This window comes from Muntiacus reevesi, chromosome 11 (assembly GCF_963930625.1).
Source record: "Muntiacus reevesi chromosome 11, mMunRee1.1, whole genome shotgun sequence".
Taxonomy (NCBI): Eukaryota; Metazoa; Chordata; class Mammalia; order Artiodactyla; family Cervidae; genus Muntiacus; species Muntiacus reevesi.
In genome coordinates this window covers 56,292,433-56,305,551 of record NC_089259.1, presented here as the reverse complement: position 1 = coordinate 56,305,551, position 13,119 = coordinate 56,292,433, and the positions used below count along the sequence as shown (strand labels likewise).

The window sequence follows — 13,119 nt, the reverse complement described above, 5'->3', positions numbered from 1 at the left end:
GTAGATCCTTCTGAATGCAGGGCTGATGTGGCTATATGGGTATCACATATAATGAAGCTGGTGCTGTTCCTGCCTGCATGGCTTTAAAGATTTTCTGTTAAGAGTGAATGTTCTTGGTCCATCATTAATGTTAGACAAAATAATATGTACATTTTATTCCCATTTCCATATGTCCATCCACCTAGTCCTTTCTCAGAGCTTCTTTGGTCAGATCTCCCAGTATTTTTCTCTACTGTCTTCTAAGCAAGCTGGTCAGGCTACTTGTCACTGCCTGATAGTCAATATACCCGCTAATCATGGAGATGCCAGGGATCGAACCCGTGGCCTCATAAATGCAAAGTATGTGCTCTCCCACTGAACTACATCCCCAATCTGTCCTATCTCTTCCTCCATATTAGTTTCATGAGTAAGTATACAACTCCTAGTTCTCTCCATGGAAGGACTTCTCTTTACCACTGCCCTTTAGTGCCAACCATGAAAGAAGCTATAAAATGGCAGCTGTTCTTTTCAGCTAATGCCCCCTTATTACACTAACCTGTCGCTTAACCAACACCAAGGACTTTTTAGACTATGCCTGTTGGTCATAGGAAATCCTCAATGAGACCCAGAATTTGAGCTAAAGAAGAGGAACAGAGGCAAGTGACAGGGGAGTCCAACATGCACATTCATATATAATTCACTAGGACTTCAAAATATTTTTGAGCCTGGGCCCTTATGGACACTTACATCATACAATAGGTTGCAGTTGGCTCTGCCAAACGTGAAGAATTGGTAGATGTGCAGCTTGAGTTTCAGTCACTTACTGTCTTTATGACCATTTAGCAGCATAACAGGAGGTTTATCAAAGAGAAGAGTTCTTGGCTATAAAAGTTATTACCTTGCTCTAGAACTCTAAGATTTCATACTGTGATCCTCCTTTCAGGCATTTCCAATGGCTCTGCATTGCATCTTGTCTGTTATGCATGCTTCAAGCACCATCAAATACACTGGGCCATATGAACCAAGTGACAAATCTGCTTTCCCTACAGTCTTGATACACTACAGAGATTCTGATTCTCACTCAAATCAACTACTTTCAGAGTTATCCATTAAATGAGTCTTGGTTTCAGGCACAAATGGGGTATGCTCTGTCTCCAAACTCCAAAGAGCTTCACCAAGTATTGTGCCTTGTTCTGGGACACTGGAACTGAGAGGTGCAAAAAATTGCCATTTATCATAAAAAGCATATTCTGGCACAGCACAGCCCCTGGACTCCTAAAGACTTCATCATTGCAAATGGCCATTAAATCTCTGCTAAGTTTATCTGCCAACTTCTGACACACGTTCATCCCGATAACTTAGAAGATTTGACACTTCCCACTCACTGCATTCAATTAACATGATGTGATCAATATGTTAGACTAATGAAAAATCCTGTGAAATGCCAAGATGATCAAACTCCCTGCAAACCAAGCTGCGATAGAGAATAAAGGAATTAACAACCTTGGGGCAAGACAATGAATGTGTACTACAGCCCGTTCAAGGTAACCATTAATTGTCTTTGATTCTTCCTCCTGATGCATACCAAGTAGTTATTCACTAATTCACTACCAACATACCAGAGTTTGTTAGTAACAGGAGTTTTACTGATACACTCCAGTAAAAGTTACCATGCCTCAAACAGCAGCTGCCATTGCAGCTAATGTTTGATTGGGTTTAGAAAAATCCTTCTGGCTTCTGCAGAGAACCTACTGGCAGTTGAACAGGAGGAATGGCGGGCAGCTATACTAGTAACTGACAAGTGTTTGTCAGTGTTACTAATCACTGTAAATCTCCTGGGTTGTTATTGCTGCTAATTTGCTATGTTGATGAAGCAAAGAGAAATGTATTAGGCTCTTATGTAGCCCTTTATTACCCTAATACATCTTACTCTACAGAATAGGGGGCCAAGAGGGCTCCAGATGGTGCTAGTGGTAAACAATCTGCCTGCCGATACAGGAGTCACAAGAGACATGGGTTCAATCCTCGGGTGGGGAAGGTCCCTTAGAGAAGAAGATGGCAGCCCACTCCAGTATTCTTGCTGGGTGAATCCCATGGACAGAGGAGCCTGGGGGTTATAGTCGATAGGGTTGCAAAGAGTTGGACAAGACTGAGCACATACATGCACAAGGTTTTATTTATTTATTTATTTATTTATTTTACGCTTCACGAATTTGCGTGTCATCCTTGCGCAGGGGCCATGCTAATCTTCTCTGTATCGTTCACAATTTTAGTATATGTGCTGCCGAAGCGAGCACATGCACAAGGTTTTAGAGGTTGCAGAAAGATAAATTTCAAGGAACTAAATTTCAGCCCAGGGGAAATAACAAAAGTTATATTGGTGGCCCCTTTGGCCCAATTGTAAAAATAAATAAGGCAAAATCTTTATCAAGTGTTCTTCTTGAGCTTCCACTGTAACTGGAGAATTGTGATTGTGTTTCTTGTTCCTTAGTACTAGTGTGAGCAAAAGCTATCAAACACATCATGGAAAGCCATGGCATTTTTCTTTCTCTATAGTGAAATGCTATAAATGCCTGCATGTTCCCTGGTATAAGAAGACTCTTCCTCAAGGGGACCTGGCATCAACTTCAAACTATAGGCTATGGATTTTTGAACAGATTTAGTTTTAAGGACTCTTGTTCTTTGGAAGGAAAGCTTTGACAAACCTAGACAGCATATTAAAAAGCAGAGACATCAAATTGCCAACAAAGGTCAGCATAGACAAAAGTATGATTTTTCCAGTAGTCATGTATGAATGTGTGAGTTGGGCCATATAGAAGGCTGAGTGCCAAAGAACTGATGCTTTCAAATTGTGGTGCTGGAGAAGTCCCTTGAACTGCAAGATCAAACCAATCAATTCTAAAGGAAATAAACCTTGAATATTCATTGGAAGGACTGATGTTGAAGCTGAAACTCCAATACTTTGGCCACCTGATGTGAAGTGTCAACTCATTGGAAAAGACCCTGATGCTGGGAAGGACTGAAGGCAAAGGAGAAGAAGGTGGGATAGGATGAGATGTTGAGATAGCATCATTGACTCAATGGTCATGAATTTCAGCAAATTCTAGGAGGCAGTATAGGACAGAAGATTCTGGTATTCTGCAGCCTGTGGGGTCACAAAAAGTCAGACACAGCATAGTGAATGAAAGACAACAATAAGATCTGGAGACTGGGGTAACGACCACTATTTTCCAATGCCATGACTGCTCACCAGCTCTTGACCTGTTTATACAAATCAAGATGCACCATAGTTGACTCTCTCTTTCTTCTAGGAAAACCATGCTCTATTTAGTCATCAGAGTCCAGAAGATCAAGTTATTCTGACAGACACTCGGGTCATGCTACCCAATATACATGTTCATTTTGCTGCCACCCAGTCCCTGTCAGTTCACAATCTCACCTTACCATGGATTATTAAGTGGTACATTATACCCCTACTGACAACCACAACATGCAGGGAACAGCCACCATCAAGGCTCTCAGAGATGTGGTTATGTCCTTTTTCAACTGATTTCTTACTGCCTTAAATAGTGTTTTGTAGACACTTAAAGAGAACGTAATTGGAGGGTAGGTTATCTGGTCATATATCTGCATAATATATGAATTCTAGCATTCCCATCTCCTCCTGTTTGAGACATTTTTCTCTAAATTGTGCCCATTTTCTTCACTTACTGGAAACATTCATTGGACCCAGTACAGATATCACATATGGCTACTAGCTCTGTCCAAGACTAAAGGAACAAACTTTTTATAGATTTGGGTTCAAGGAAATATCAGTAGTCTAGCATCTTTTTTCCAAAAATTTTATGGCAAACTAAACTTTCAATTTTCAGTCAGAAAACTATCCAGAGAGATCTAGTTTAAAAGGTTGGACATGAAAATCTGTTTGAGTTTTGGGAATACATAGCAAGTGAGGTTATGTTGATGTGGTTCAGGAAATAATTCCAGCAGAAGCTCAGTCAGCTGTCTGTATGAGAAGAGGAAAGGGAAAAAATGGCAAAATAAGTTTCCAAGGAAGAAACTGACTAAATAAATCCTCATGTCAAATATCTAACCACGTGAACATGAGTTTAAGGCAATATTCCAAGTTATACAAAGACACAGATTGTTAATCAGAAAAGCTAATCAAAGCCATGTTATAACAATGATGCAAAGCAGCAAAGGAACACAGGTTTTTATCATGAGTATCCAACTAACAATGGCTTATAAATTTAATCTAGAACAAAAATCAGAGATGTGGATATGTTCTGCTTCAATGGATTTCATACTGCCTTAAAAAGTGTTTTATAGACATTTAAAGAGAACATGAATGGAGGATAGCTTATCTGATCTTACATAATATATTATTACAAACAAAAATAACATTTTCTGGAAACTACATGTTGCTGATAATGAAAAATCTAAAGCCAAGCTATTTCAGCAACTAAGTTAGCAACTATAAGTCTAACATATTTTTGCATAGCTAAGAAAGTTAGAAACTACCAAAATACTTCCTGATCTTTAATTGTACCTTTACATGCATTTCTCTAAAAGAAACTTAAGCAAAAAATACTATCAAATTGTCATTTCTTTCCAAAATTATGATATATACATTTTTCTAAGAGTTATATTGATATTTAGTTGGTATATGGATATATGCTAAACTATTAAAGAAAAAAAAAACACTTCTCACTAAATTTCAGCTCTACTATTTTCCACTGTCTATGAAGGAAAAGTCTTTCACTGTTTCCATTGTATCCCCACCTATTTGCCATGAAGGGATGGGACCAGATGCCATGATCTTTGTTTTCTGACTGTTGAATTTTAAACCAGCTTTTTCACTCTCCTCTTTCACTTCTATCAAGAGGTTCTTCTTTGCTTTCTGCCATAAGGGTGGTGTCATCTGCATATCTGAGGTTTTTTATATTTCTCCTGGAAATCTTGATTCCAGCTTGTGCTTCATTCAGCCTGGCATTTCACATGATGTACTCTGTGTATAAGTTAGATAAACAGGGTGACAATACACAGCCTTGACATATAAAACTCAACATTCAGAAAACTAAGATCATGGCATTCAGTCCCATGACTTCATGGCAAATAGATGGGAAATAATGGAAACAGTGAGAGACTATTTTTTGGGCTCCCAAATCACTACAGATGGTGACTGCAACCATGAAATTAAAAGACGCTTGCTCCTTGGGAAAAAAACCTATGGTCAACCTAGATATCATACTAAAAAGCAGAGACATTACTTTGCCAACAAAGGTCCATCTAGTCAAAGCTATGGTTTTTCTAGTAGTCATGTAGGGATTTGAGAGTTGGAGTATAAAGAAAGCTGAGCACCAAAGAATTGATGCTTTTGAACTGTGGTGTTGGAGAAGACTCTTGAGAGTCCCTTGGACAGCAAAGAGATGCAACCAGTCCATGCTAAATAGAATCAGTCCTGAATATTCACTATAAGGACCTATGCTGAAGTTGAAAATATGATATTTTGCCCATCTGATGCAAAAAACTGACTCATTTGAAAAGAACTTGATGTTGTGAAAGATCAAAGGCAGAAGGAGAAGGGGACGACAGAGGATGAGATGGTTGGGTGTCATCACTGACTTGGTAGACATGCATTTGAGTAAGCTCCGGGAGTTGGTGATGGACAGGGAAGCCTGGCATGCTGCAGTACATGGGGTTGCACAGACTGAGTGACTGAACTGAACTGAACTGATGAAGAAAAAAAATAATAATAATATAATAAATATATATATATATATAATTAACTTAATCGGAGAAGGCAATGGCACCCCACTCCAGTACTCTTGCCTGGAAAATTCCATGGAAGGAGAAGCCTGGTGGGCTGCCATCGATGGGGTCGCACAGAGTTGCACAAAACTGAAGTGACTTAGCAGCAATTAACTTAATTCTCAATTTTAATAAATGGTTAAATGTATACTACACTAACAAATACCAATAGTAGTACTTAGTTTCTAGAAGATTTAAGGAAAATAGCAAGATAATATGGGAATTTTTTAATCATCACAAATTTTGTAAAGATATTAACAAATAATATTTGTAATTTGAGTTTTCAATATCTCTTTTATTTTGAGATATGTTTTCATGCATAATTAGTTTTAAAAAATGATTTTCATCAACATTAAAAACCTAAAGCCTAGAAATTTAAATTTCTAATTAAAAACTATAAATATTTAAGTTAAATATTTAAGATGATCAATTCTTATGTCTTAATGTAGACAGCATATGTAACTGCTCTTTGGTCTTAGTGAGTGTTTTTGTAGGCTGGTATGTGTCTGAATATTTTATTATGTTTTTTTTTTTCTGTTACTTACATATCAAGTGTGGCATTCTGAGCAAAGTTGAGAACTAGGCTATATCAGGTAACTATCACATGCATATTGATTGGTAGACTTTAACAAATAATGTGGGTACTTGAGGAAAATATTTACATATTTCATCACCTAACTTCATTGCACTTCATGCATTCTGGATAATTTTCATTGATCTATCTTTTTAATTAGTTATTAAGCTTTATCTAATTTTCTGTTGAAATGTTCCTCAGCATTATTTAAATTCCAAAGATGATATTTTCATTTCTATGAGCTCTCCTGGGATCTTTTACTGGTCTGTTCTTAAGTGTCTGATTCTTTGCTAATTTTTAAAAGTCTGTAAATATATTTTATCACTATATGTGAAGCATACACACACACACACACACACACACACACATATACTTAAAAATCTTACCCGATACTCTTTTATATAAAACCCTTCAGATCTGTTCCTTCTTGTCAGTTATGTCTTTTGCCTTATTTCACTTTATGATAGATTGCTCAATGAAAAATGGATGATACACTGATTGCTCATGTACCTGAGTTTTCAGGTAGAATTGACTGGAGTCTGGAAGAGGACGGTGTCAGGAATAATTCTTATGATTCTAGCTTGACTCATTTTTTACAAGAGACAGTGCCATTTACTATGACAAGGAAGAAGCAGGTATTAGAGTCACTGAAAAATAAGGATATCAAAATTTCAATTTTTGGATAAATTATGAAAAATTTAAAATTATTATTATTATTATTATTCAGAGTATTTAATTTATTTTAATTGGAGGATGACTACAATATTGTGATGGTTTTTGCCATATATCAACATGAATCAGCCACAGGTATTCATGTACCCCCGAAGTCTTGAACCTCCCTCCCACCTCCCTCCCCTGCCTATCCCTCTGGATTGTCCCAGAGCACAGGCTTTGAGTGCCCTGCTTCACACACTGAATTTCACTGGTCACCTATTTTACATATGGTAATGTATATGTTTCAATACCATTCTCTCAAATGATTCCACCCTTGCCTTCTCCTATATAGTCCAAAAGTCTGATCTTCACATCTGTGTCTTCTTTGCTGCCCTGCATGTAGGATCATCAGTACCAGCCTTCTAAATTCTATATATATGCATTACTATACAGTATTTGTCTTTCTCTCTCTGACTTACTTCACATTGCCTAATAGGCTCCAGGTTCATCCACCTCATTAGAAGTGACTCAAATGTGTTCCTTTTTGTAGTTGAGTAATATTCCATTGTGTATATGTACCACAACTTCCTATCCATTCATCTGCTGATGGACATCTTAAGCAATTCTGTGTACAAATTTGAGCTCATGTGAATGTTGGTCTTGAGACTAGTTTTTTGGATACTGAATGAATTACCTTTATTTCAAATTCTTACAAGGAACCTGCACTAATTGAAGTGTTTTACATATGCTGTGGTCCTTGTGACTTAAAAGAAACTAATATCTGTACCTGAAGTAGGGAATGAATATAAAATAGATTATTCTTTGTGAGTGTGTGTTTCTAGCAGGAGTATAGTAGTCAGATATAAATTTTGATGTACGCTTTGAAGTTAGGTAAGACTAGTGTTCAATTTGACAAGTGTTTTAACAGTCTGAAAATGCATTTTAAAGGTCAGGATGAGGGCTACTTATGTGAGTAAAAATTTATGAAAATCATTTAAAAATAAAACAGTAAAATAACAGAGATATTGAGGGATGAAGTCTTTTATCTTTTCAACAGCTGGGAAATCTCACTGTACTTAAACTAACTAGAGTGGATTATGTTCTCTGCAACTGAACCCAAAAGGTCACAACCCTCAAAGTGGGAATTCATGTAATAAAATGCTTATGTTCAGGAACGTGGCTGTAACTGGAAATCTGTTGTCATTAAATTATATACAAGAAGTATTTGAAGCCAGGGGACATAAGCAAGGGTACATGGTACCTGAGAACAACCCTGCATTAGTCAGGGTTCTCCAGAAGATAAGAATCAATAGGCTAAAAAGAATTGAATAAAAGGAAATATGGGCTTTCCTGGTGGCTCAGATGGTAAGAATCTGCCTGCAATGCAGGACACCCAGGCTGATCCCTGGATCAGGAAGATCCCCTGGAGAAGGGAATGGAAGCCCACTCCAGTATCCTTGCCTGGCGAACCCCATGGACTAAAGAGCCTGGCTGGCTGCAGTCCATGGGGTCGCATGGACTGACCGACTAAAGGACATGCAAGAGGAGATCATGGAAACTTATGCATGTGATTGTGGAGGACAAATCCCACTATTTGTCCTCTACAAGATGGGGAATCAGACAAACTGGTGGTATGATTCAGTCCAGGTGCAAAGGGCTGAGAATTTGGGGAGGGGAAAGCTCTAGTGTAAATCCAAAGGACAAAGAAATCCAGAGATCCAAGAGCCAGGAGCACAGAAGTCAGTGGGTAGGAGACCATGCCCTGCCCCAGCTCAAGAAGAAAGATAACTGGCCCTTCCTCTACCTTTACATTCTACTAGGGACCTCAAAGGATCGGTAAGGGTGGATCTATTTACTCAGTCTACTAATTTAAATGCTAGTCTCCCACACAGACACACCCAGAAATAATGTTTTACCAGTTATCTGGGGCACCCCTTAGCCTATATAAAAGCAATCATCATACCACTTGAATACAGAAATTATATAAGAGGTGGTATAAAAAATATAACAAGAATTCATTTTTATAAGCAGAGGAAAATCAAATGTTGCAAATGCTCATGGCAGCAACAGCAACTTAGAGAACAGGAAAATCATACTGGATGATTGTCAACCGTGAACATTTTGTGTGCATGAGAGACTTGTTTCTGTGCAGAAGAACAGTGAGCAGCAGCACCACTTTTAAGCACAGGGAGATAAGTTATAAGTGAACTTAAGTAAGCTGTTGATATTCCTCCCACCTTAAAGATTTCAATTTTGTGCTAGGATACACTTTGAAAGAACCTGAGGTAAAAGGCAGATGTGAGAGCTGGAAAAAATCAGAAGTATGGCGCAACTCCAGGGAAGAACCATGGGAAAAAAAGAAAAGATAGACAGGTTTTTTGATACAAGCTTAACTTTCTGTAAAGTTTATAAATTTGTATCTTTAAGTTGTGAAGTAAATTCCACACAAATCTTCATATGCTTTGAGATATCTTACTATATTGATTACTTATTTATGAAGTAAAAAAAAAAATAGAGAACTAGAACTTTCACATTACTTGGGTTAAAAGATAAACCATTTATTAAACAAATTTTGTACATGATGAATCCTCTTTTGAATACCTTCAGTTAGGAATTGTTCAGAATATACAACTCAGAGAATATGACATGATATTTGAGCCCGAGTTTGCCAAGTCACTCAGCCATAGAGGAGAGTGGCTAATGATTGCTTGCTTAAACATGCAGTAAAATTACTAAGGATGTGAAACTCAAAGACAACAAATAAAAACATTTCCTGACATCAAAATAAATGACTAATGCACTTGAAAATAAATACATACTTATTTAATTTGCTCTAGATTTAGCTGTGTTTCACTCAGTAGCAAGTTTTCACAGGCAATGAAGTTGCAGTGCACGCAGATGGGCCAACTTCTTGGAGGCATAGACATGTGTAGTTCATGAGTGGAAACGGATCAGCACTTTGTTCTAATTACTTTCATGAGAATTTCTGAGCTTGTTATTTTCCATCTAGAAAAGTAATATGTATTCATATTTTTCTTAAACTTCTATGATTGCATTATTTGGATTATTATGAACCATAGTTATTTTCCCAGGAGACAGTAAAATCACTTTAATATTATACAACCTATTTAATCTTTACTATTATACTGCAAGGTAGCTATGAAAATTTTATTTCATATATACAGATACATTAGCCAATCAAACCAGAAAAATCAAATAAATTATTTAATATTTAACTCATAAGTTGTTAACCAAAAATTCAAAATCAAAGTTATGATTACAAAGTTATGCTGTTTTTCTTCTAAACCTGTCATGAATATATTACTTACTATTTTTCTTGTTCTACATCCACCTTTTTCCCCTCAAGTCTTTTGTAAACAAAGGCCAACCACAAACATATTCCAATGCCCCCATTCTATCATTATTTCACTGTTTTCATATAGCAATGCCACTTCCACAGTCTATGCTCTATCTGAACTACAATAAATATTTTTCAGTTTGCATATTTTCAGGTGTATCTGCTCATGTTTTGGGAGGTAATGAATATCTTTCAAACGCTTTACACCTATTGGAAATTCTTCCCAATAAGAGACTAATACTTATACATTTTTCTGGGCTTTCAACATTATAATTAGCTCTTAAAAAATAATAATAACAATAAAATAACAACAATAACAATAATACAGCATTAATACTATGAAGAGTTACAATAATATGTATTGAATATTTAGTGTATTTTGGAACTGGGTTAGACCTTCTTACATAGCCCCTTTAATATAATTATATCATTAAGTCAATGTTATAACACACTTTATAGAGGTGGTAAAACATAAGTTTGTCTGGATTAAGCGTTGTTGTTAGGAGTCACAAAGCATGTAAGTGATGCAAATTTTTTCTTTTTTAATTTTAGAACTTAATTTTAATTAGTTTTAATTTAATTTTAAATTTTAATTTTAATTAGATATTCTAATTTTAGAACAAAGTTCTAAGCACCATACTACACAGATTTCCATATTTCTGAACACCTCAAAATCACAAGTATTTTCTGAAATATTTTATTTGCTGCATATTCACTTGTATAGGGCAAATTAGGAAGTAATTGCTTATTTGTATCATTTTCAATTTTTTTTAAAAAAGATCATGTAATCTTCAATAAATATTTAAAAATCTGAAGTGAACTGAAGGAAGAAGTCCTTCAAGAGTAGAGATTTCTTTGTCTCATGGAGTGCATCAAAATCACATCACCACAACAGAGCTATGTCATCAACACCAGACCCATCATAGCTATCATCACCACTGCTCCCATCATATTGTCAACAACTATACTCCCAATATAAAATTAAAAAAATTTTAAATGAAGTTCATGGTTACTTATTATCCACACTCTAACAATAAACCTTGAATTTCTAAATTGATGATTTACAGAGCTATGTTCTTAACAAAATTTGTTGCCTACTTGTTTTATGAGGAAGCAGAAAGAAAATAATGTTTTAGGGAGGGAAAAAAGTATTATTTTCAAATTTCAAAATGTAGTTTGACTTTTGTCTTCATTACCATTTGATTCTGAGAAATATCTTAGAAAATTATATTCATTTCTCTTTTGGAGCCTAGGAGAAGCAAGACATGAAGGAAAAATAAAGGAAAAGACAGAAAAAATCTTTATTTTCTTTATTATAATGGCTAAACATAATGGGAAAGCATCATTTTTGGAGAGACAATTTCATTAAAATAACCCCACAAATGAGTGAATTGATATAGTTAACAATAGTTAACAATAATTTATTGCCTCAGAGTTAACCTGCACAAGTGTTATTCTCATAATTAAACATTGCATCTTTATTCTATACTTTTAATTCATGATTTTCTTGTGTAGTAAATGGATGTAAACAGGTAAACAGTAAAATCCAAAGATCTGTAACTGTATTGCCTCTCCATTTCTATCCTCCCATGCTCTTTCCAATGTCTCATCTTCTTTGCTGATAGGTTTCATGTTCTGGTCCTGGAATAAACATTGCTGCTTAGGTCACAGGTGGCCATGTGTGACAGGGTTCTGCAGAAAACCTTTCTCTACTGACAGAGGAGTGGAGCTTTGGTGATAGCAGTGGACTATAACAACCTCTGATGGTGCTCTATTGACACAGAGTCCTGGCAACAGAGGACGTGGTGTAGCAAGGAGATGAAGACAGAGATCAGAATTATTTTTTAATTGTAGTTAATTTACAATGCTGTGTTAATTTCTGCTTTATGGCAAAGTGACTCACTTATACATCTATTTACATTATGTTTTAAATTATTTTCTATTATGGTTTATCACAGGATAGAGAATATAGCTCACTGTGGGACCCTGTTGTTTACCCACCCCATATATAATAGTGCGCATCTACTAATCCCAAACTCCCAGCCCACCCCCCACCCCACCTCCCACTTGGCAGCCACAAGTGGTGTTCTCTGTGTCAGAGGGAGAGATTCACTTGTGTCACATTTTATAAGCTATACCATACTGCATTTGTCTTTCTGACTTACTTCATTTAGGATGATAATCCCCAGGTCCATGTATTACTGCACACGGCATTATTTCTTTTTTTAATGTCTAAATAGTAATCCATGTATATATGTAGCATATTTTCTTTATCCAGTCATCTGTCAAGGGGCATTTAGTTTGTTTCCATGTCTTGGCTGTTTTGAACAGTGCTGCCATGAACATAGAGGTGCATATTTCTTCTTCAGTTTTATCTGGATATACACCCTCAAATATGGAACATTTCATGAATTTTTGTCATCTTTGTGCAGGGACCGTGCTAATCTTCTCTGTATCACTCCAATTTTGGCATATATGTGCTGTTGAAGTGAGCATGAGAATTGGAATTAAAGAAGTGCTTTACCATAGACTCCAAAATAACTAAGCTCACTGAGGTTAAATAAAAGATGAGTGGTTCATAATTAATAATTAATATGAATATGACTATAAATAACAGTGATGGCTGAGTCACTCTTGTTGATACTCTGTAACTAACTAAACAATTACAAGAATTTGGAAAATATTGTAAGCAAGGTGGAAATTATAGTACATAATCGACACTCATTAAACACTAGATCTCCCA

The 13,119-nt window shown here is 36.2% G+C and overlaps 2 non-coding genes across 2 annotated transcripts; both read right to left on the bottom strand.

Annotated features, from left to right (window-relative positions):
• Positions 1-2,168: 2,168 nt before the first annotated feature.
• Positions 2,169-2,276, bottom strand: LOC136144582 (U6 spliceosomal RNA). Its single transcript, XR_010658600.1, has one exon. It is a non-coding gene; the product is annotated as a U6 spliceosomal RNA (small nuclear RNA).
• A 10,489-nt stretch (positions 2,277-12,765) lies between these two features.
• LOC136144590 (U6 spliceosomal RNA) lies at positions 12,766-12,872 on the bottom strand. The gene has a single exon (XR_010658607.1). It is a non-coding gene; the product is annotated as a U6 spliceosomal RNA (small nuclear RNA).
• Between the last annotated feature and the right edge of the window lie 247 nt (positions 12,873-13,119).